The 23,138-nt window shown below is 49.3% G+C and overlaps 2 long non-coding RNA genes across 2 annotated transcripts; both read left to right on the top strand.

The window, feature by feature from the left end:
• The first annotated feature begins 2,901 nt into the window (after nucleotides 1-2,901).
• On the top strand, nucleotides 2,902-4,523 carry LOC115942436 (uncharacterized). The gene is made up of 3 exons (XR_014143221.1): nucleotides 2,902-3,133; nucleotides 3,679-3,883; nucleotides 4,466-4,523. It is a non-coding gene; the product is annotated as an uncharacterized LOC115942436 (long non-coding RNA).
• Nucleotides 4,524-4,877: 354 nt separating this feature from the next.
• On the top strand, nucleotides 4,878-8,984 carry LOC145720303 (uncharacterized). The gene is made up of 2 exons (XR_014143220.1): nucleotides 4,878-5,026; nucleotides 5,358-8,984. It is a non-coding gene; the product is annotated as an uncharacterized LOC145720303 (long non-coding RNA).
• The last annotated feature ends 14,154 nt before the right edge of the window (nucleotides 8,985-23,138 follow it).

Genomic DNA, 23,138 nt, shown 5'->3' with positions numbered 1-23,138 from the left:
GAACCCTGCCTCTCTGAACAGGGAACCACAAATGTCACAGACACATGGTACGCTTGGCAAATAATATATTTCTTTCCAATCTCCTGTGTGTCTTCAGTTTGCCTAGCGTCATGCTCATGCTCGGGGTAAGCTGAGAGAGTTTTATTTCTCAGGTCTTCTTTCCTTCCTTTGGTGGAACCAGCGGGAGGCATGCAATTTACAATGAATTCAAAAGTGCTCCTCTTTTGATTTTTCTTGTTGTCTTTATTTTAACCTCCAAGAAGAGAGAGATTTAACTCAGTCTTCACCCCAGGCTAAGCTAATACTTAGGTCATGTCTGAGCTCTCTGGGGAACCCCGCTTTATACCATCCGAGGGGCAACGGGGTCTTTTCACGTGGAGCTAGCACAGCTGTCCAGCCATATGGGCCCCAAACAGCCCAGTCAATCGGATTTGGGGAGGTTTTACAATGTAATTTCTTAACGTGCTAGTATTTGGGGTGAGTTTGATCAGGGGTAGAGACAGCTCTTAAGCCCAAGGGTTTAGGTTTTAAGAAGCCATCACAAATGTCCCAGCATCTGAGCAGACTGGTTAAAAACAGCTAAGAAATCTGTGACTGGGGGAGGGGAAAGGACTCCTGACCCCCTCGTTGGAGAGAGCCCCAGGGGTATGCTATAACTATTAATTCGGCATCAGCTGCTTTTTTTCTTTTCTTTTTTAACCCGGGGCTCATCATTTAAGGCGTTCCCACTCAGGCCTGCAGAGCCTGTTACAAAACCATCTCTCTGCTCCCCTCCCCCCATGCCGCAAGATGAGAGAGCAAATATCCTGCATTGCAGCAACCCGCGCAGAAGGACTGCATTGAAACCGTCCTCAAGCTAAACAAAACCAGGCCTTTAAGAAAAACCTAGGGACGGGCAGCAGCGGTGTGTCCTGCGGCCTCTCAGGCAAAACGCGCTCCAAGTCGCAGCCCCATCCCTCCACGTAGAAGCGGTTCAGAAACTGCCTAAGGAATTCTTAGGGACTAGAAGACAGTCCTGAATCTAAAACCCTCATCAAAATGGTGGAAGTCCTGAACCAAACTACCGCCAATATAGTTGTGCCACCCGAAAAGTATTTTTAGTTGGAGGGGAGCGTTAGCCGAATGGTAAGTTTTCCCCAGAAAGCTATCCCACACGATGGCTCTTTCCAACTAACTACACAGTCTTCAGAAATTAAGAATCTATTGCAGGAATGTTTTCTATTCTTTTCTTCTCCTCTCTCTATTTCTCCCTCTCTGTCTCGCTCTCCCTCTCAGTTTAAACCAAAGCTTTCCTTTTCTTAGAATTTACAAAAACTGCTTATTTTTAAGCTTTCTCGTGGTACACTGTTGGAGGCAGGAAGCCAGTGCTACGGGGTTTTGAGTTCGCTGTTCTTCTGTTGGGACAAACACCCAGTAATGGACAACCCAAATGGCCTTGAAGCTAGCGGGACGGCGCCCAGGGTCACCGTTCATCTGGACCCTTCCGGCTCGGCGGGCGCTCATCTGCAGCGACCCCCGCAGGACCGCTCTCGGCCGCCCCGCACGGGCCATCAGATTTGAGGAGCTGCTTTTAGCTGTCAGGGGCTTGTGCTACACCTATCCATCTCTCGGTGCTCTGAAGCCCGCGCTGCCCAAGAAACAGTTTGGGGTTTTGTTGTTGTTTTTGTTGTTGTTGTTGTTGTTGTTGTTGTTGTGTTTTAAGTCCTCAAAGCAGAAAAGCCAGAGTAGGAGAAGCAGATGGGCCCTGCGCGTGCGGAAATCGCCGGGGCTGGGGTTGACTCCCGCGGCTGCCGAACGGACTCTCCGGGGAAGACGGAAGATTTCTCATTGCTGGCGCTGGGCTTTTTGTCGGGGGCTTAGGCCGGGGGTGTCTTTGGGTTTTGTGTTTATGGGCAGATTCATTCTGAGTCCTTCCTTAAGACCAAGCTAACCCCGTGCTCCCGGAAAAACACACAACACTGGCCACAACTATCACAACAAAAGGCGCCTCCCCGAAGTGAGTCTAAATGTACGCGGGACGGGTGGCGGCCGGACGTGGAGACGCACTTTTGTGCCTCTCTAATCTCGGGAGTCCATCTGGCCCCGGCGGGCGCCGGCGGGCGGGAGGGCGCGGAAGGGGGGGGCGGGAGGAGGGGAGCCGGGAGGGGCGCGCGCACGTACCCAAAGGCGCGGGCACGCGCGCCCGCTCTCCTTCACATTCACCTTGACTGCAGGGGGGCGGAGGATGGGACTACCTTCCCCCCTCACCACCAGCCCTTCTCCCCACCCCACCCCCGCCGCTGTCCTGCCCAGACGCTGCTAGGGGCTGGGAGGGAGGGATGGAGGGGAGGTGCAAAGGCTCTCGGGTCGCCGCAGCGGCCGGACAGCCGCGTGCTCTCCGCAGTGATGTCAACCGCATCCGCCGCAGCAACCCCCCCTCCATCCACTCCCACCTCCGGCCTCGCCCGCGCCGCGGTCCTCGGAAACCCCTGTCTGGCGCCTCCAGCCTGGGGACGAGAAGCAGGGGGAGTGCCGGTGTCCTGAGCCCCCCACTCCATTTGCAAAAGTGGGAGAGCCTGGGAGTGGACGAACCGTGGTGCCGCGGCTCCCGGGGCGGAGGAAGGGAAGGGGGGGGCGGCGGACCTGGGTGTAGGTTTGACGCCCAGGACTGTTGAAGGGAGTCTGCCCGGGACTGGTGCAGCCGGGGTTACGTTTAGGGGGCGTAGGGCACGCATCACTGCAGGTGCTGCGCTTGTGGGCACGGCAAAAGCGCCCCCTTCGCCCAGGATAGAAACGGATAAACGGAAGCGCGTGTGAGTGTGGGGGTGCGAATTGCCACCTCCAACCTTGGCTTTCCCGCTCTTCCGAGCGCTCCCACTTCTCACTTTCCCCAAATCCGCATTTTCCTTGGCACAGCTCTCCCGGAGCAAGAAGGAGAGGGAGGTACCCGGGGGCAGTGAGAATGACGTGTGCTGGTGCAGAGAGCGGGTGGGGGGCTGCGGGCTCCGCTCTGTGGACCGGCTCCTAATCCTCTTGTTTTCGGTACAGTCAGCAGATGTGGCTTCTTTTAGCTGAATAATCCGTTAAGGGAATAATAATTTTAAAAAGGAGATCGACCTCACCCAAAGAGGATGGCGAACGAGATTAGGGCTTGGTAAGGATACATTAAAAGGCTCCAAATTCTGTCCCTCTCTGCCTCCCTCTCTACCCACCTCCCCCTCCCTGCACCACCCTCCCTTCCCCCCCCTTCTGCCTCATCCCCCTGCAATCCGCACTCGACGCGAGTTCACGCGGAGGGCTGGATTTTCAGGCTGAACCGCAACTTGCGCTGCGCGTTATTATTATTCATCTGAGGGCGCTGCCGCCACAACCTTTGCCTCCTGCGCTCCTCTCCTTCCCCCCGGCCGCCGCCGCCAGCAGTGCAGTCCCTCCTGCACGCATGCTCTGGTTCACCAAAGGGAGATTCGGAATTTTTTATCATGCTCATGATCATCATCATGATGCTCCTTATCATGGTTATCATTTCCTCCTGCCAGGTGGAGCGACCACCAGCGCCTTCTCGCCACCCGCCCCTTCCCCAGCGAAGGAAGCAATGCGGGCCCGACCCCGGCGGCCGCTCCCTAGATGCGGGCTTCCTTTGCCTCTCCGCATCCCTCCCTCATTCATCTGCATGTATCTGTCTCGATCCCTTTATTCCAGTAGATCTATTGCCTGCTTATGGGCTGGCTGAAACGCTGCGGACTGCGACCAGTCTCTTAAAAAGAACAAAAAGAGGAAGACCTTGAGTGGACCCCAGGACAAAGCACTTTGGGCTCAACAAGAAGCGACGCGCGGGAGCGCTGGCTCCGAACGGGAGTGATCTCCGGTGCCCAAGAGCGCCCATCCAGCGTGCGGACCTCTGAGGGTATTCGGATTGAATTTTATGTATCCTTTTGGCATGCTTGAACAGTGACATTGTTGGGGAGGGGGAGGGTTTGGTTTGTTTCGTTTTTCTGGGAAAGCGAGCTGAATGGTGGGAGATCAGGTAGACTTAAGTTGGTTTTCCTGCTCCCCTGCCTCGCCTTCTCGAGATCCGGGTGTTGGAGAAGAGACACTGGGAATCAGAAGGCTTAGAAAAGAGTAGACACCGGAGATGTTGTCGGAGGGCTAAGGGAGGGCTAAGGGAAGGGTGAGGCGAGGGGTAGGTGAGTGGGGACGGGCCAGCTGGAGGAGGATTTCGAAAATAGGAGGTTTCTTTAAACCCGCCTTCGGGTTCACAGGATGAGTTTTGCTGGGGAGAATATGGTTGTCTGTCCATAGAAGCTCTGAGAAATTGATGAAAAATTGATATGTCCATGTACACACATAAGGAGGCGTCTGGATTTGTGTGTAAACAGAGTGGAGAGGTGGAGGAGGGCATGGAGGGAGGGGGCTTAAAATAATGTCTTATTATCCCTTTGGCTTTGGGGACTCTCATCCTCTGTCCCTCCCCCTTTTTTTGACCCAGGGATCCAGCTGCATTAGACACGAGTGACCTTTTAAATCTACGCCCACCCTTCACCTGGTAAAGCCCGTTGACAGTTTGGGGTGGGGTGGGGTGGGGTAAGGAGAGTGGTAGGGGTGTTTCGAAGACGTATATATATTCTCTCTCTCCCCCTCCCCTCCTCCCCTCTCTCCTTCCTCTTCCCTCCACCCCTCTCCTCCCCTCCCCTCCGTCTCCTCCTCCCTCGCTCTCCCCCCATCACTCTTTCTCTTCCTCCCTCCCACCTCCCTCACTCCCTCCCTCCCTGCTGCATTTTGCATGAGCTATCTAGGTCATTAGCATTTTAGCGTATGCAAGACTTGACAAAGCTGATGAGGGGCCAGATGGGCCTCGCTCTTATGGGGTTTTTTTTTTCCCCCTTTTTTCCCCCCTCTTTTCCTTTTTCCCCTCCACCACTTGGGACCTGAGCAAGAGGACTGCAGCAGGCGAGTTTCGGAAGGCTGCCTCCCCAGATCCCGGCCCGGAGCGCGGCAGCTCGCCCCTGCGGCACGCCCGGCCAGCCTGCGCCCGCACTCAGCCAGCGAGGTAAAGGCGGCGGCGGCGCGCCCTGCCCTGGCAGCCGCTGCCAAGCCCCCGCTGCCCTCCGCGTCTTGTGCCCTCGACTTCCTCCTCCTGGCCCCCTTCAGTTTACTGGGCTAAACTGAGGGTGAGAGATGGGTGGGTAGGGTTTGCTGTGCTGGGGCGAGGTGGGGTTGGTGGTGTTTTTTGTTTTTTGTTTTTCCATTGTCTGGAGCTGCAGGGGAGGCGAGGCGCGAGGAAGGGGCTAAGGGAGTCGGGGTAATTAACACGGGGGAGGCACCCCTCCGTCTCCCACTTCCACCCACACCCCCAACCCTCCACCCCCTCCGCTTTGCAGGAAAAAGCCTGGATCCGAAAGGATGGGGGAGAACAAAGAGCCTTTGGAAGACGTCGCTGTTATCTCATTGTCTGTGTGATTGGGGGAGCTGCGGTAGGGAGGATGCTGTGGTCCTGTTCTCCCTGCCTCCCCACCCCCATCCTTCTCCCCGCTGTCAGTGCGCACGCACGCGCGCTTCTTTTTACTTCTTTTTCCTTGTTTTCTCATTCCATCTTCTCCCCAGCCCCCTTCCTTTCTTGTACCTGTCCTTCCTTCCTCCTTTCCTTCCTCAGGAGAAAGGCCTCTCTCTCCGTGTTCACAGCGGACCTTGATTTAAATGTCCATACAATTAAGGCACGCGGTGAATGCCAAGAATGGGGCTGGCTGAGCACCGTCGGTCCGCGAGGGCCCGCCGGGAAGGAGCCACAGAGCCGAGGCGCCCTCCGCAGAGCTCAGCGCCGCGGCTTGGGGCGGGAGGGGTCTCGGGCTTGCGCTGGCCAGGCTGCCCCAAACCGGAGCCCTTGGGGTGGGGAGGTGTGCAGCTTGTGACAGACAGGGGGGCTTAGAGACGCAGACAGACTCAGGGAGAGAAGCTGATTCTGTGACAGAAACACAGATCTGGGCAAGCACAGATGTGATGGGGGGCGGGGGGGGTGCCTGTGAGCGCATTACGGAGTGCTTCTGTGTGCATATTTTTCTCTGGGCTGGGGGCGCATTGTATGTGGGTCGACACCTTCCATGGCTGTGTTTTTGTTCTGGGCTTAGCTTTTGGTTTGCCCTTTAAAAAAATAATCTGGCATCCAGAAGACTGGCAGTCTGTGCCAGGGCTTGGACTGCAGATATATTGTGTTCTCCTTGAGGTTGGGGGTGGGGGGGAGGAGGCTGGGTAGCCAGTTGGAAGGGAGGAGGGAGGTATTTGTCATTCTTTGCTGTAGAGCTGGGGGCACCTGACAAGCTTAAGGAAGTCATTGGGATATATGAGAAAGAAGGAACAAACTCCTGGAAGGTTCACAAGCTCCATCGGGGCTGAAAGCATGGCCAGGGCTCTTAGGAGCATCTCACTTCCTCCTTGCGGCTGTAATTGTAGTTTCAGGCAGAGATCCAGGACATGCAGAGGAAGGGAGAGGCGCAATAACCTACATGTACCAAAGGGGGGGAGGGAATGAATTCCTTCTTAAATCTGAACCGAAGGAAAAACAGAATGTGCACAAGTGTTTCTGAGGAAAGACTGTTTTGAAAGAGGCTGTCAGGGAATAGAAAGGGCTAGCCCTCCCTCATCCTGAAGAAGCTGCTTCCCAAATCAGGCCTTCCTCCCCAGCCCTAGATGGAGAGTAGCAGCTGGTCCTAGGGAGAACCCCTAGCTGCAGCGGATAGTGGCAAGACCTAAACTCATAAATTTCCAGGTGGAGAAAATGGTAGAGGCGCAGGTCCCTGCAGAGAAAGGAGGCCAAGAGCTGGATCTTCCCACCAGGAAGCCTGCTGCATCCCTTTCCCCACCCTTGGCAGAGGCTTGTCTTTGCAAGGCCAAGGCCATAAGGGATGCTTGGGATTTTAGTTTGATTCCTGACACATTAATCGAGGCCTAAAGGAGTCTTGGGTAAAGCTTGCTTGCTTTTCCTGCGCAAAGCCTCAGTCTAACCCACTTAGCAAATTAGTATTCAAGGATACCATGGAGCCCTAGCCTCATTTCTTCCCAAATACTTATTGAGTACCTACTATGTGCCAATCATTGTGTAATTATATCTTAGGTTCTTCCTTTGCCCTCCTAAAGGAGTGTCTGGAGTCAGGTGAGGCTAAGTGCGCTGTGCCCCCGCTAGATACTCCCAGAACCTTCTCTGTGGAAATGTACCACAACCTGCTCACCCCTGCAGAAGGTGGCAGTCTTCATCATGCAAACTGTAGGCATGGTGCTATCCCTCAAGTCCCAGAAGGCAAGTTTGCCCAAAGGACCGAAAAGAGAGCAGTTTCTCCGGCCCCTGAGCCTTAGCCAACGTTGTCCTAAGAGGCAGCAAAACCCAGGGCCTTCACAACAGACCAGCCTCCAAATGGAGCCTCCGTGGGGTGTAAATACCCTTGCCTCCCCCCTCCCTCTTCCCTAAGAAGGCTGCTCTTGTGTTGGGGGTGGGGGAGCACGGTTTAAGCCTCTGATGACCAACCCTTTGCCCCACGGTTGTCCAAGATAGTGAGATTTGTCTCTGTAATTGCTTCCCCATGAGTCCATCAGACGTGGCTTACCCTTCCTCTGATGCGCCTGCCCGGCAGTACAGTCTCCAGCTCCCTCCCCCACCCAAGTAATGGGCCTTTTAGGTGGAAACCTAACACGCTTCTCCCTGAGAGCTCAAACCACAGGCACCATGGACAAGGCCCGCCAGGTTCCTGCTGCTGAAAAACTAGGCAGGGAGGGGCGTATTTTTTATTACTTATGTAAACTCTTGTTCCAGAAAGCTTTAATGGGTGTGGGAGTGTTCTAGGTTTGCCGGTCTGTGTGCCTGGGTGTGGGGGTTTTCCTGTGTTCACCAGGTCTCATTATGAAATGTATTGTTATGTGGGGCTTTAATGGCCGAAATGGCAGAGATGAATGCACCACTCTGCCCCTGGTGTAATTTCAAGGCCCCTTTTGTGTTCACCAAATAGAGGCATCCGAGTGAAGGTCAGTCCTAGATCCTTCCCTTCTGCTATATTCAGGGCCTGTTTATACCTAGTGATACTTACATAAGAAAACTGAAGATTTATGCCCTTCTAAGGCATTTCTTTAACTCTCAACATCATCTGCTTGCTTGTCTACTTGAGCCCCTCTAGTTACATCCTCTGCCTTAAATGAAGGGGAAAATATATGATTGTTAAAAGATGGGACATGTTGAGGCAGTTTGCTGACTGAATATGCCAAGAAAGCCCCCATGAGTCCACACACATCACCATCATTATGGTCTTCGTGACTGTGGGAGTTCATATGTCCCTCAAGGTGACTGCACCAGATATATTAAGATGGATTTAGAAATGTTATCAAAGGAAAGATTGGTAATATTATTCTTTCTCCTGCCAGAGACGGCCCAGGCCCAGATCTCTGTTTAAGCAGAAAAGAAACAGATCTTGTAACAAAAGCTAAGGTAAATTCCGCTATCATTTCTATCACCAAAGGGGTGGGGAGCAGGGACAGTTTTTGTGGCTTAGCCAGAGAAATGAATAACTGGGTAGAGTTGCTTTCCCAGCAGGCATATGCCCATACACACACGTATGTACATACATTTTCTCTCATAACCATATCCATTGCTTACATTTATAGAAAAGCATTTAAACACACACACACACACACACACACACACACATCTATCCATCTATACTGTCTGCACAGGGAGATAATTTTCTCTTTCCTTCTACTGAACTTACATAATACCCCCACCCCTTGTTCCAACCTTAGAATGGAGTCCTCTGGGGGCAGCTGCAAAGCACTCTCCCTAGGACAGATGGAGCCTCCCCTCCTCATCTACTCTGTGGGTGGTTTTAGAGCCCCATGAGTCAACTGGGACTGAGGGTTGTGCTGGTGGTATGTGCGTGTGAGGCTTCCCTGGCTGATTGACAGCGATGAGTATGTCAATAACAACAATTATGAGAATTATGATACCTAATAAAGATTTTTTTTTCTTCCAAGTCCCATCTATAATTCTTTCATTCGGGTGTTTTTGCCAAGTCTTACCCCATTTGACTCCAGTTAAAAACAACAACAACAAAACCATTTAATAGTTAATTGCATCTCCAATGTAGACCTAGAACAAGAAAAAGGACTTCAAATGGGATTTGGTCCAGTCCATGTGTGCTGCTTTGTGCCACCTTATCCGGATGCTGGGGGCCTGGAGAGATCTGCACCAAATTTAGATGGCCTGGAAAAAATGCAGGCCTGACTGAGAGCAAAAAATGTTCCAGGTCAGAAATGAAGTTTCAGCAGCTCTCAATAGGTTCACCTTTTCCTTTTCTTACCATTCTCCCTTTTGTGTTAAGATAGAAATGTTTGCCCCCGGAAAAATGAGGACCTGGGCCATGGCTGCATATGCCCCTAAAATAAACCTCCAGGATGACTAGGGGCTTTCTCAGAATTAGAGTGTGGGCAGGTTTATTTGAAATTAAAATCCAGTCTATTTCTTAGACATGTACCAATACTCAGACCTAGAACGTAGGAGGCGGTATTGTCGCTGTAAGTTACTCTTGCTACTTCGTGTGACCTGTTCAAGGCCGTTCTTCGTGGAGAGGAGCGAGCGTGCTGTCCAGCCTGGGCAGCAGGGGTGCGGGCTAGGCTTCGCCATCCACCCTGCCCGCGGGGGCCCGGGGCTTCGCAGTTACCTGCATTCCAACGCGCACGGGGCTCTTTTCCCTTTCTGCTAATGCTCCTGAGACATCTAAATTGAACAAGGCGAAAACGAATGGGCTGGTTTCCTCTTTCTTTTCTTCCTTGCCCCTGTTTCCCCAGCTTTGATTTCTTTTCTTGCCTGAATCAAGAAACGGGGCCCCAAAGCCCTGGGTCGTCCCGCATTTCCAAAGCTTTGGACTGATCCGAGATGGGGGTAGATGCAGAGGCAGCAGGGCGTCCTGGGCGCCTAGCCCCGCACGGCGGAGACAGCTCCAGAGGCCCACCTCTTTCCCTCTGCCGCGCACCTCCTTTTCTCCAGTTTCGCTCCAGCGCCAGGTGGATACACGACCGTCAAGTCAGAGATCATTACGGAGTCGGGGGTGGGGGTGGGGTCGAGGCGGGGGTACATCTTTAGCTTGGAAGAATGGGACAGGGCCAACCGAAGGCCTTGGCGGAATGGAATGTCTTCAGTTCCCAGCACCCTGGCGCTTCCCGAGCCGCAGGCCGCGGCCTAGACGCTGCTACGCCTTCCCGCCGCGTACCCGGCCGGGCCTTGGAGCACGGAGGACCAGGGGCCGCAGGGCGGTCCGTCTCCCCTCATCCTTCTCCAGGCCTCCTTCCCGTCCGCTCCAGGACCTACGGTCTCTACGACCTCATCCTGCACCCCGGAAAGCCGCAGGATGTGCGAGAAAGAGGAGCGGGCACAGCCCAGGGAGGAGGTTGGGAGAGGACCCCAACTGAAAGCCGGCTTCCCACCAGCAGAGCGCCCCAGTGAAAGCTCTTTAGGGGTGGATTTTTGGAAAGAGGGGGAGGTGTTTCCGCCCCAGTCCGTCCTCGGTGACTCCCCTTTACACCACCCAGCCTCCCACATCCCCTCTACCCACGGAGCCGTGGCGATGGGGCCAGGTCGCTGGGCACGGTCCCCCAGGACCCAGCAACCCACCACCCCCCGCGACACCTCCTGGCCATCCCCAAATACCCTCCTCCCCCACCCCCACCACACTCTCTAAAGAAGCCAAAACAACCACCACTGAATCCTCAACCCAGAAGCAAAGCGACACACACTTCTCCTTCAGCCTTAGCGCTAGTCTGACGCCAGAGGAGATGGAGCCTCTGAGAAGTCGGCCTGAAACAGAGGGGCAGACACGCTGTGTCTTCGTGAGCCCCCAGACCCCTGCCCCGGGCGGAGGAGATACGCAGCCTTCCCGTCCACTGGTCCACTGGACGCGGCCTGTCTTAAAAAGAACTTAATTCTGGGGCGCCTGGGTGGCTCAGTTGGTTGAGCGACTGCCTTCGGCTCGAGTCATGGTCCTGGAGTCCCGGGATCGAGTCCCGCATCGGGCTCCCTGCTCGGCAGGAAGTCTGCTTCTCCCTTGACCCTCCCCCCTCGCATGCTCTCTCTCTATCTCATTCTCTCTCAAATAAATAAATAAAATCTTTAAAAAAAAAAGAACTTAATTCCCTCCTTTTCCTCACCTGCTAAAGGCCCACCAGAGTGCAGAGTCAGTGACGTGAGGCTCCTTTGGATGAACGGGCCAGTGCCCTGAAATAACCTTCAGAGCCTAGTCTCAAGGTCACGTGCCCAAGGAAAGGAGGCCGATTGGCCGCAAGAGGCTACCGGTCCGGACCAGAACCAGCCTGGCAAAGGTCAACGCCACCGAAAGCTTCCAACGCCTAGGAGAGTGCACCTGGCCTTCACAGGGCCTTCAGCCCCCTCTCACACTTCACCCAGATTGATGTGGCAATATTTATTCCCATTTAATTGAGACACTGGTTTAATTTCAGATTGCCTTGGTTTAAGGCCCAATGGGGTTTTCTGCAGCTCTTTTCCCCAGTGCCTCTACAGAAACTAATTGCTGTTAATATCCAATTTTGGCTTTATTATTCGTTAGCCAATTACGTATCCCATAGCCCAGGCCCCTTGCTGCTTACTGTCTCTGCTGGAATCAGCTAACACTATGCCTGGCTTCTGCTTCTTGCCTTCGCCTCTATTCAGGCCCTTCCCCCACCCAAGATGATTTACAGGACACATCAGTCATTTGGTTCGTCCCAGCACTTAGCACAGTTGGGGAGGGGGGCACGCACTTTCAGGCTTTTTTTCTCCCTTTGAGGGAGATTTCTTCTTTGCAGGTAAAGTAAACAATTCCCACTTTTTAAAAAAGAAAATGCAAGTTTTTCTGCTCTCTCTTCACCACCTCTGGGCTTTCTTTTTCTGGAGCCATTTTCGGAGTAGTCTGTCTCAGCCAGAAGCAAGCCTGGTTGCCTCAGCCTTAGAGTTTCCTCTCCCTCCTGGCTCTCCTCTTACCTCCCCCAGGGCCTGGCTGAAAGCTACCCCGTTTATGTAACACCATCGGCTCTAACAGAGTGCTCCGACCATGTCATTTCACATTTCAAGAAGGGAAACTTGAAAAAGCAATTTAGGAAAAGGCACCATTTTCAGAGATGAGGAGGGGAGCTTTTGTCTCTCCCACAGATGCCCTGGAAACCGCTCCTGCTTTAGTTCCTTACCCTTCAGAGCTGACGCAATTGGGGCCAAGAGCCTTTAAAAAAAGTGGGGGTTTTTTCCTCGTTTTATTTGTGTGCCCCGAGTTCACTGACATGCCGAAGAAAGCGCTTCCGGTTACTGGTGCTCTGGAAACAGGAAAATAAAAGTAAAAATCATAACCGACAGCAGGAAGATCCTTCTTTGTCTGTTTTCCTTTCTTCCCCCATTTTGAAATAACGCTTTAAATGCTCTCATGTGCTCTTATATTTATCTCTAGCGGTTCTATAGCAACCTGCTTAGTGTCAGCATCAGAATCAATGGAAATAAAACAAAATGTCAGAGCGGCGGGCTCTAGCCGAGGCCTCCCTTTGCCACCTGGAGGCCCATCATCCCCTTCTGAGGAGGCTGAAGACTCATCACGGCCTGGGAATCCGACAGTCAGGTTTTTCAGAGGGAGGAAGTGGGGGTGAATGTTGTGTAGGTCTGGGACACTGTTAAGAAGGTGCCTTACACATAAGTCTCAATAAACACCACCAATTGGATGTAATTTAATTAGCAGCAGCTGTCCTGCTTTTCTTGCAGAAAAGCTTCAATTATGCCTTAAGGCCTTTTGGGTAGAGGACAGATAGAGTGACCTCACAGAGAATGAAGGGGCTTAAAAATGTTTCTGGTTCGTCCCCTAGCCTCAGCCCTGCTTGACTCATCCAGGTGTCTGGTTCGTCGCCTAGCCTCAGCCCTGCTTGACTCATCCAGGTGTCTGGAGTTTGATTTTCCAAACTGTGCATGAGTGGTAGAGAGACTGAATACATGCCCAGTCCCAGGCAAAAATTCAAAGAGTAAAAAACTCTTCTTTGGGACACCTGGGTGGCTCAGTTGGTTAAGAGACTGCCTTCAGCTCAGTCATGATCCCAGGGTCCTGGGATCGAGTCCCACATCGGGCTCCTTGCTCAGCGGGGAACCTGCTTCTCCCTCTCTCTCCCTCTGCTTGTGCTCTCTCTGTCAAATAAATAAAATCTTTAAAAAAAAAAAAAACTCTTCTTTGGAATCCTATCTTCCTTGTAGAGCACTTCTTTTACTTTCTAATTACCCTCCTACTCAAATATCTCCCTTCATCACCCCCTATTCACATCTCACCCAAGGTCTGCCTCCCGGGGGGTGGGGGGTGTGGGGGGGTTGCTGCTGTAAATAAGTAAGTAAATAAATATCCATTTCTATTTCCTTCAAGTGTCCTCCTCCCAGCCCCTTGGAAACATCTACATTCTCAATGGTCAACAGGTGTTAGGAGGTTAAGCCATCTCACAGTAATATGTGAGTTGCTCAGTCTCTTAACTTTCCCAGAGATATTTCTATTTTAGAAGAGGCACTTAAAATAACAAGTGGGATTCAGTTGTAGGAGTTTCTTATAAAGGCATCCAAGAGTGGGAAAGCAGAAGAGCATCAACTTTCCCAATTTTGTGTGAGGAAAGCATCATCGCCCCTTCATTGCAGACAGACCAATGCTCCAAACACATAGATCTGATATAGTTCATAAGAAAACACATTTCAGGGCACCTGGCTGGCTCAGTTGGTAGAGCATGTGACTCAATCTCAGGGTGTAAGTTCAGGCCCCATGTTGGGTGTAGAGATTACTTAAAAAAATAAAATCGGGGAGTTTTTGTTTTTTTTTAGAGAGAGAGAGAGCATGTGAGTGGGCAGGGGAAAGGGAAGAGGGAGAGAGAGAATCCTAAGCAGGCTCCATGCCCAGCACAGAGCTCATCGTGGGGCTCAATCTCACAACCCTGAGATCATGACCTGAGTCAAAACCAAGAGCCAGACACTTAACTGACTGAGCCACCCAAGTGCCCCCCAAAAATAAAATCTTAAAAAAAAAGAAAAGAAAAAAACATATTTCAAGAGCCCCAAATGAATCCTTGTTGGCTTCCTCTTTAAGCTCTGATATTCTACTAGCCCCAACTGAAGGCAGGGAGGAGCATCTGGAGCCCTTAACTAAAACACCTGTGATTTTTGCATAATAAATGCATACCAGTTCAGGTTAAGGTCACCGCATTTAAAGCTAGCCCTTTTGTGTCACTTTGCATAATTGTGAATTCCAATTTCACTATTCCATGAATGACAATTAATTATTCAATTAAATGCTGGACTATGTGACCTGGTGAGCCCACTTCCCTCCAGAAGTCCAAAGCAGACTCAAAGGAGTTCCAGGCAAAATTGGAATTGGGCAGGGCTTGACTTTGGCACGGTCTAGCCTTGGTTTTGTTCACTCTTCTTCTCCCTAGCTGGCCCTTCCCTTGTCTAAAGGAGCTCCCTCTTCTCCTTGACACCCTGACAGTGTCCTATCCCCACAGTGCATCTGTGTTTCCAACAATGGCAAAGCCAGGGCCCAGAGCAGTTTCTTGTAGGGCAAGAGGCAGAAAGGGGTGTGACACTTTTTTCAGCACACACAGTAACTGCCTTCCCAACTTTCTACCAACCTATTAGAAAACTTGGACTTGGAAAATGTCAAATGTTTCTCCCATCTTTCCACGCTTCCCCTTCTACCTCAGCATCTTGCCACCTTCGTGTGGACAATTAATCAATAGCAACAGCGTAGCATGAGAAGTTCCGAGCAGAATCTTGCTGCCAGGCCATACTGCATCCCTATTGCGTTAAACCTGTCTTCCTCAATTCCTGAATCACTCATCATACTACTGACTAAAAACTATCCAAGACAGCATTTAGGGCATCTAGGAACATCACTTAATGTAATACCAGGGCCTCTCAGAAGTCTAGAGGAATTTGGTTTCATCCATTTTTTGAGATTTCCAGGATATTACAAAATTATGAAATGTCAAAAGCAGGGTCACCCAACTTGTGGTGTACTTTATTTACTTATAGTTAAGAATTTGAAATTACCTGATTAATATCTGCTTTCAATTCTGTTACTCAACCTATGCGGTATGTATAGCATCTTCCAAAAATAGTACCAAAAAGTCTGCCTATGAGACCCTTTGTGATTCCGGCACCCAAGCAGAAAGTCCTGTATGCTCAGGCCTACCCCACAGCTCCCAGAGAAAGCATAGTACAGTGTTTATGACTGCAAGCTTTGGCATCAGACTACCTCTGTTTGATTCCTGGCTCCATCACTAGGCTATGTGACTTAGGATAAGTTGCTAAACCTCTCTGAGCATCTTCTGTTTAAAAAAAAAAAAAAGTGATGGTAATAATGCTATCTACACTTCCTAGAGTTGTTGTCAGGATTAAATTCAATGATGCGTGTTAAAATGTTTAGCATAGCTCTGTTCAATAGAATTATATGCAAGCTTAGATGAAATTTTAAGTTCTCTAGTAGTCATATTTTAAGTAAAAAGAAACATGTGACATGAATTTTAATCCTATGTTTTATTTAACCCAATACATATAACCCCAAATACTGTAATTCCAACACACAATCAATATAAAAAGTGTTACTAAGATATTTAACATTCTTCTATTCATAGTAAATCTTCAAACTCTGATGTGGAGCTTACAGTTACCATGCATCTCAACTCAGATGCTAAATTTTCATCAGAAATACTTGCTTCATTTTTAGATTTCATAAAATTTGTAGTTGAAGAGGTAAATTTGCATGCCCCAGTTAGTTCTGACCATTCTTAAATATTTTCTCATAACCAAACAGAGTAGCTGTTTTTAAGTTTAAGTTAAAGATTCCATTCTTCGATTCAGTCATATTTCAAGCACTCAATAACCACATGTGGCTAGTGGCTCCCATGCCAGAGAGTACAGGTCTCGGCATAATACTTGGCATACAGTAGGTGCTCAATAAATGCTCACTAGCCATTACTCACAGGGCCCATCCCTCCCCAGACACAGGGAACAACTCCTTCTCTTCCCTCAGACTCCAAATTGGACCAGGCCTGTCCTTTGCTCCACCCATGGCCTCTGAGCTGAGCCCTTCCTGACTTTCGCCACTGTGATTCCATGAAGCCTTCTGGAATCTCCAGGATTGTTTTCGCCATGTGCTTGTGTCAGGAGTGGGGTTAGCAAGGCTTTTGTGGAGGGTTATTCTTGGCGACGATAACTTGGTCCATCCGTGCAGCAGAAATGACAGGACTAACGTGGTCACACTGGTGACTGACGTTTGTTCCTATTTACAGACCAAATTGTATGTGAGAGAAAATAGACACGGGTATGGGGCATGCTCCTAAATTTAATTCTGTGCTAATTTCTCATACTGTTAATTACAGATCTTTTCTAGCTTCCCCATATTCATTTTTCAAGCAATTTTTTTCAAGCAATTTTTATTAAAATCTTGCATTGTGTCAAACACTGATGTCAGTAGGAGGAATTTGTAGATACATAAGACTCACTCTCTCTTGGTCCTCAGTAGTCCTACAGACCAGTAGAAAAACTAAGACAAATGCAAAAATAATGATGACAAAGCCAAATGTGATTGGTGTCATACGAAAGAGAGAGTCAAAATGCTAGGAGTGCTCAAACGAAAGAGATGCCTTTTCCAGTGAGAGGGTTAGGGAAACTTCAAGAGGCAGGTGGGATATTGAGGTGGGGGCTGGTGAGTAGCATCCTAAATGGCAAGATTAGCTTGAGTGACAGCCCAGGGATGAGGAGAGTCTGCAGGACTAAGCCTGGGTATAATGACAATATATCAGAAAGTTTGGGGCCAGATTGCATGTGGGAATTGCTGGATCATATAATGTCTTAGTCAGCTCGGGCTGCCATAACAAAATACCACAGACTGGCTGGCTGAAACAGCAGAAATGTATTTTCTCACAGGTCTGGAGGCTGGACGTTCAAGATCAGAATGCCAGCATGGTTGGGTTCTGGTGAGAACTCTCTTCCCAACTTGCAGATGGCTGCCTTCTTGCAGTGTCCTCGTGTGACAAAGAGGGAGAAAGCGAGAACTCGGGTCTTTTCTTATAAGGGCAATCATGATGTTCCCACCCTCTTCGAAACCTCATCACCTCCCAAATACTATTTGGCAAATGCTGTCTCCAAATACCATCACATGGGGGTTAGGGCTTGAACATATGAAGTTGGGGGGGGTTGGGGGTTGGGGGGAGACATAATTTACATAGTTTACAGCACAAAGAAATCCTATTTTTTAATTTTTTGAGGAACCACCATACTGTTTTCCATAGTAGCTGCACCGTTTTACATTCCCACCAACAATGCATGAGGGTTCCAATTTCTCCACAACGTTGCCAACCTTTATTTTCTATTGATTTTTTAATACCAGTCATCCTAATGGATGTGAGGTCGTATCTTGTGGTGGTTTGATTTGCATTTCTCTAAAGACTAGTGGTGTTGGAGCGTCTTTTCATGTGCTTATTGGCCATCTTCTTTTATTGGCCATGTATATATCTTCTTTGGAGACATGTCTGCTCAAGTTCTTTGCCCATTTTTTAATTGGGTTGTTTGGTTTTTGTCGCTGTTGTGACAATCATTACTTTGGCAAATCTGGGACAGTTCTGACAAATGGAACGGAGTCGGCAGTCCCTTGCCTGCTGAATGATATCTTCCCGTCCTGAGTCTAGTAGCAGGTAGTGGCCTTGGTCACCTGCATGCCCACTGATCGTCATGGGTCTCCTGCAGTTTGTGCTTAAATCCTCAAACTTTCCTCCTTGTTTGGGTCTCTGAAACCCTTCTTCCCTGCCTCCAATTCCTGAGGGTGAGGCTTGACCTCTGGAGGACTCCTATTCCAAATCCGATGAAGGACTTCAGACAATAGTATGTTTACATCCCTGACCCTGACCTCTGGCATATTATTCAGAACTCTGATGATTTCAAATGATAGAAATCCAGTTTGAATCAGCTTAAACATGCAGGGTAATTTATTGATTCATGGAATCCGGTCCAAGAATCTAGTTGTAACTAAAGGACAGCTGGAAACATGGACTCAAACATCTTTGAGTCTTCATCTCTGTGCTTTTCTGCATGCAGTAAATTCTTCTCTTTCCACAAACTGGTCTCTGCTTCCCAGGTCCACACAGCAAGACACATGGCAATTGCGATTTCCCAGGTTTTATATTTTATAGCCCAGCTTCGGTCAGGTGCCCACCCCTGGGCTAATCAACTTGACCAAAGAGATGGAAGACCCCAATTGGTCAAGTGTGAATTAGGTGTAGGCGTGGAGCTCCCATGATAGATGTGGATGTAAGGGAAGGGCAGCCGCCCAGAAAAAGGTACTAGCCAAGTAATACCACAATGTCCTGGGAACACCAATGTCCTGTGAATTGTGCCGCTGGACTTGCGCAGTACATACACTGTGCAATGGAGGTCCTCATAGAATATTCTATTTCTGGACTCAAATTCACCAGACTGGCATCTCCCTTCCACATCCTCCTTCCTCAGAAGGCCTCAATGCCAGAGCTCATCACATCCTCTGGAGTCCGATGGTTTGAAACGTTGACCCCTTCTCTCGACCCTGGTGCCAAGTTCCCAGCATGCTTCAGGGTCAAGTTTAGTTTATGATAGAATCTAGTTGTGAAGACCACACATTGTTACTTTTTCTTTTTTAAACCAACTGTATAACATTTGATGCTTTTCACAACACTACACTGCTTCTATCTTACTGTGCTGTCTCTCTCCTGGGGAGAGAACCACCGATATGTCTTGTCTCCTCCCTAAAAAAAAAGGGGGGGGGAAATCATCAGAAATGCCTATGCTTTCATCTCCCAGGGGTTCCTGGACAGAGAGCAATCTGGGGCCTGAAGGAAATCCCCATGGAAAGGCTTGCTCCCAGGCCTCACTAATTCTGGATTTAATTCTCTCCTGTGAGCCAGGCATTGAATTACTGTCCCCCAACCCCCATACCTCCTGTTTCCCATTGTCTCATCTAATAAAGGTTCCAGATCTGAAAGTATCTGAGACCCTAACCCTAATCCAATTAAACCCTGCAAAAGCAACTAGACTCGGGAAAGACAAAGAGGTGAAGAGGTTAATAGCAGACAAAACCTCCACTGATGAGCTAAATTAGCCTTCCCCACCTCAGGAGAAATGTTAAAAGCAGATTACTAAGACTGCTGTTGGTGATTAACATTTGCTCAAAATTCTAAGTAGCTGATTTTTTTTCCCCCAAGTTAAATGTTAACCTGAGGAAAGGACAGTAGCTGTGGGAGAAAAAGGTGAAGAAGAAAACAGAAAGACAGGCCTGCTGGGTGGCTGTCTTCTGCCCAAAGTAGGAGGGATCAAGAATGCTGAGGAACTGCTCCCCATTCACCCTTGTTCACCTCCCTTCTCAAGTAGGAAAGATGGAGAGTTGCGCCATCTTCATTCAACTGAGAAACTGTGCTCCAGGATGGCAATGGAAGCAGGGAGGCAGCTACCACACCTGACCTTGAAGGGGAGGTCAGGAGCTACCCGGAGGCCTTCCAGTTTTTTGTTTGTTTGTTTGTTTTTTAAAGATTTTATTTATTTATTTGAGAGAGAGAGAGAAAGCATGTGCAAGTGAGAGAGCACAAGCAAGGCGAGCAGCAGAGGGAAAAGGAGAGGGAGAAGCAGACTCCCCATTGAGCAGGGAGCCCGAGGCGGGATTCGATCTCAGGACCCTGAGATCATGACCTGAGCCACCCAGCCGCCCCGGCCTTCCAGTTTTGTATCCTATCTTAGTCAGTTAGGGCTACTATAACAAATGTCATAGACTGGGTGGTTTAAGCAACAGACTCTTATTTCTCACCATTATGGAGCCTGGAAAGTCCAGGATCAAAGTGCTAGCCAGTTCAATTCCTGGTGAGGACTCTTCTCTCAGTGTGCAGATCTCTGCCTTCTCCCGGTGTCTTCACATGGCAGAGAGAGAGCTCTGATCTCTCCATCCCCTTATAATCTTATCAAGGGAGCTCCACCCCCATGACCTCATTCAAACCCATCCAAAGTCTCCCCCTCCAAATATTGTCACACTGAGGATTAGAGTTTCAACTCCAAATATCATGCTGGGGTGTGGCAGGGATACAAACATCCGGTCCGTAGCAATACTCTTGAGTCTGTGGGGTGGGTTTGTTCTGATACAACAAGGAACTAATGCTGGAAAAGCACCATCCCCACTCAATGTTTTAGGGTATGTTGGTGCATCAGGACCATATTCTGGTGCAAATAAATATCTTGATTTTCCTTGATATCCTTTGCTAGAGGCTTCATTTACCACCATGAAGAGTAGACAGGTTCTGATGGGAGTGTGTATGTGTGACTATTTGTGAATACCTCTAGGAGGATGTCAGTGTAGATAGAAACTCAGTCCAGCAAGCAGGGAGGCACAAGAGTAATGGGCAGAAGAGCAGTGGGCACTACATTAAGGCACTAATCCAGACATCTGGGAAGAAGCAAAGAGAAATTGGACGTGGGTCTTAACTTTTGGAAACTTATAATACAGGGAAGAGAAGACTTGTGTAAAGGGCTAAAAAAAACGTAAGAGAAAGGGCTAAAAAACATAACTAACATAGACTGCTGTTAAAAAGTCATATCGTTTCAAGAATATAAAATGGTTCAGCCACCATGGGAAACAGTCTAACAGGTTCCTCCAAAAATTACAAATAGAATTACCATAGAATCCAGCAACCCCACTTCTAGGTATAAATCCAAAAGAACTGAAAGCAAAGACTCACGCATATATTTGTACACTCACATTCATAGCTGCATTATTTGCAATAGCCGAAAAGGTGGAAACAATTCAAGTGTCCATCAACAGATGAATGGATAAACAAAATGTGGTCTATCCATACCATGGAATATTATTTAGCCTTAAAAAGGAATAAAATTCTCACACAGGCTACAAAACGGCTGAACCTTGAGGGCATGATGTTACATGAAATAAGCCAGTCACAGAAGGACAAATCCTGTATGATTCCATGTATATGAGGCACCTAGAGCAGTCAAATTCATAGAGACAGAAAGGAGACCAGGGCCTGGGGTGGGGGGAGGGGCGGTGCTGGGGAGCTGTTGCTTAACGGGCACAAAATTTCAGTTTTGCGAGACAAAGAGTTCTGTGGACGGATGGTGGTGATGATTGACTAAAAATATGAATGCGCTTAATAGTGCTGAACTGTGCACTTAAAAATGGCCAAGATGGTAAGTTTTATAAATGTGTATTTTGCCACAATTTTTAACAATATCATGTTATTTCAGAGGAGACTTCCTGGAAGAGGTAGCATTGAGCTGTGCCTGGAAGGGCAGGTGAATTTCAATATGTAAAGAGGAGAAAGGACAATAGAAACAGAAAGAAGAATGTGAAATGTCCAAAGGCAGTGACGTATTCATAAATAGGCACAGTGAGTGGTTTGTTTCCTGGAACAAGGGTTCAGGAAAAAAAATAAGTTCAAACAGCTGTTGAAGCCTAGACAACCGGACCTTGAAATCCAGGATTATATCCTCTATGCCAGCATATGGAGTGTTTCCATAGTGTGTTCCACAGAATACTAGTTCCGTGGATGCTGCGGGTAAAGGGGAGGATGGAGCTATAGTTGAGTAAGTTTGAAAAATGCTTTGTAGCCCTCTGGGCAATTTACAATAGCTTCTCGGTGATGGCCCTGACATTTTGTTTAATTTACTGTTGCCCAAATTCATTTGCTCATGCTGCCCTTGGATTCTCACAACACCTAACATCCTCCTAAGGGGAGTTCCATACATTGAGAAACAATTCTCCAGGACAAGGCAGCTGTTGGAGCTGTTCGAGCAGAGGCATTTTCGTGGTCAGAGATTGCTTTCGGGAAGCTCACCAGACAGCAGGCAGGTGAATGGACGGAACGGAGTAGAGACAAATGACTAGAATGTGGATGTTCCTTTGTTAAGGATGGGGCACATGTCAGCTGTCTGTAAGTTCATAGGTTAAGCCTGCTTTGAAAAAGTGCCAGAAACACCAGAGACTCTCCAAGCACTGAAAACATACCTTCTTACTGAAGTCAAATGCTGACGATCAGCAAATGCCCCTAAACCCAAATTTTGACTCATCCTACCCTGAAGCAAAACACAATCTCCCCCAGGTCCATCCCTCCTGTGTTGGTCCAGACCCCCCAGCAGCAGATGAAGTGGCGCACTGGAGGGGTTTATACCAGCTCAGGAGAGCTATTTAGGAATTTTGCAAGAGCCATTGGTGGAGGCCTGCCACGGTGGGAGGATTTATACCATGGAAGTCAGCCAGGGCAACAAACGAGGGCTTTTGTTTTTTGGAGATTCAGTTTACCACACACCACTGAGCAGATGCCAAGATGGAATTAAACATGGAAGGATTTTATTAGGGAAAGCACCTGTGTGAGAAAAAAACGGGAAAGGCTGGGAGAGCAGTATCAGACAGCAAGGCAAGTCTGACCCCAAGCCAGGGAAAGAGAGGGAAAAGGAGGTTGGCAGAAGCATCCTAAACTACATAGACATTTTTTTTTAAAGATTTTATTAATTTATTTGACAGAGAGAGACACAGCGAGAGAGGGAACACAAGCAGGGGGAGTGGGAGAGGGAGAAGCAGGCTCCCCGCCGAGCAGGGAGCCCGATAAGGTGCTCAATGCCAGGACCCTGGGATCATGACCTGAGCCGAAGGCAGACGCTTAACGACTGAGCCACCCAGGTGCCCCTACATAGACATTTGAAGAAAGGTTATGCTAGGCTGCTGGAGAGTCCTTGAGCCAAAGTCGGCCATCGGTGGAGGTCTCCCAGGAAACAGCCTTAGTATCTCTCTTAGTATCTCTGCAGTGCCTGGTCGTTTATAGGGAGCAACCTATGGAAAATGTGGCCTCAGCACAAATGTGGCAATAGATTTCTGAGCCCAGCAGCCTGGACCCCGAGTCATTCGTGCTCCCTGTGTTTGGTGGTCCATGTGGCATGTTCTTGCTATCACAACAGTCCACTCCTTGCACCCCACGCAGGAAGGGTCAGGAAGAGGTTCCTCCAAGGTTCCCATGGGCCTTGCTTCCTAAGGGTTGAGCCACAGCCCCCATCACTGCAGTTGACCTTGGGGCTGCAACTGGCAGCCTCATCTCTCTCCACTCTTCATTTT

This window comes from Leptonychotes weddellii, chromosome 2, assembly GCF_054177405.1.
Source record: "Leptonychotes weddellii isolate Sample4059 chromosome 2, ASM5417740v2, whole genome shotgun sequence".
In the NCBI taxonomy this organism is placed as follows: Eukaryota; Metazoa; Chordata; class Mammalia; order Carnivora; family Phocidae; genus Leptonychotes; species Leptonychotes weddellii.
The sequence above is the reverse complement of the archived record's forward strand: the minus strand, read 5'-3'. Positions and strand labels throughout refer to the sequence as shown.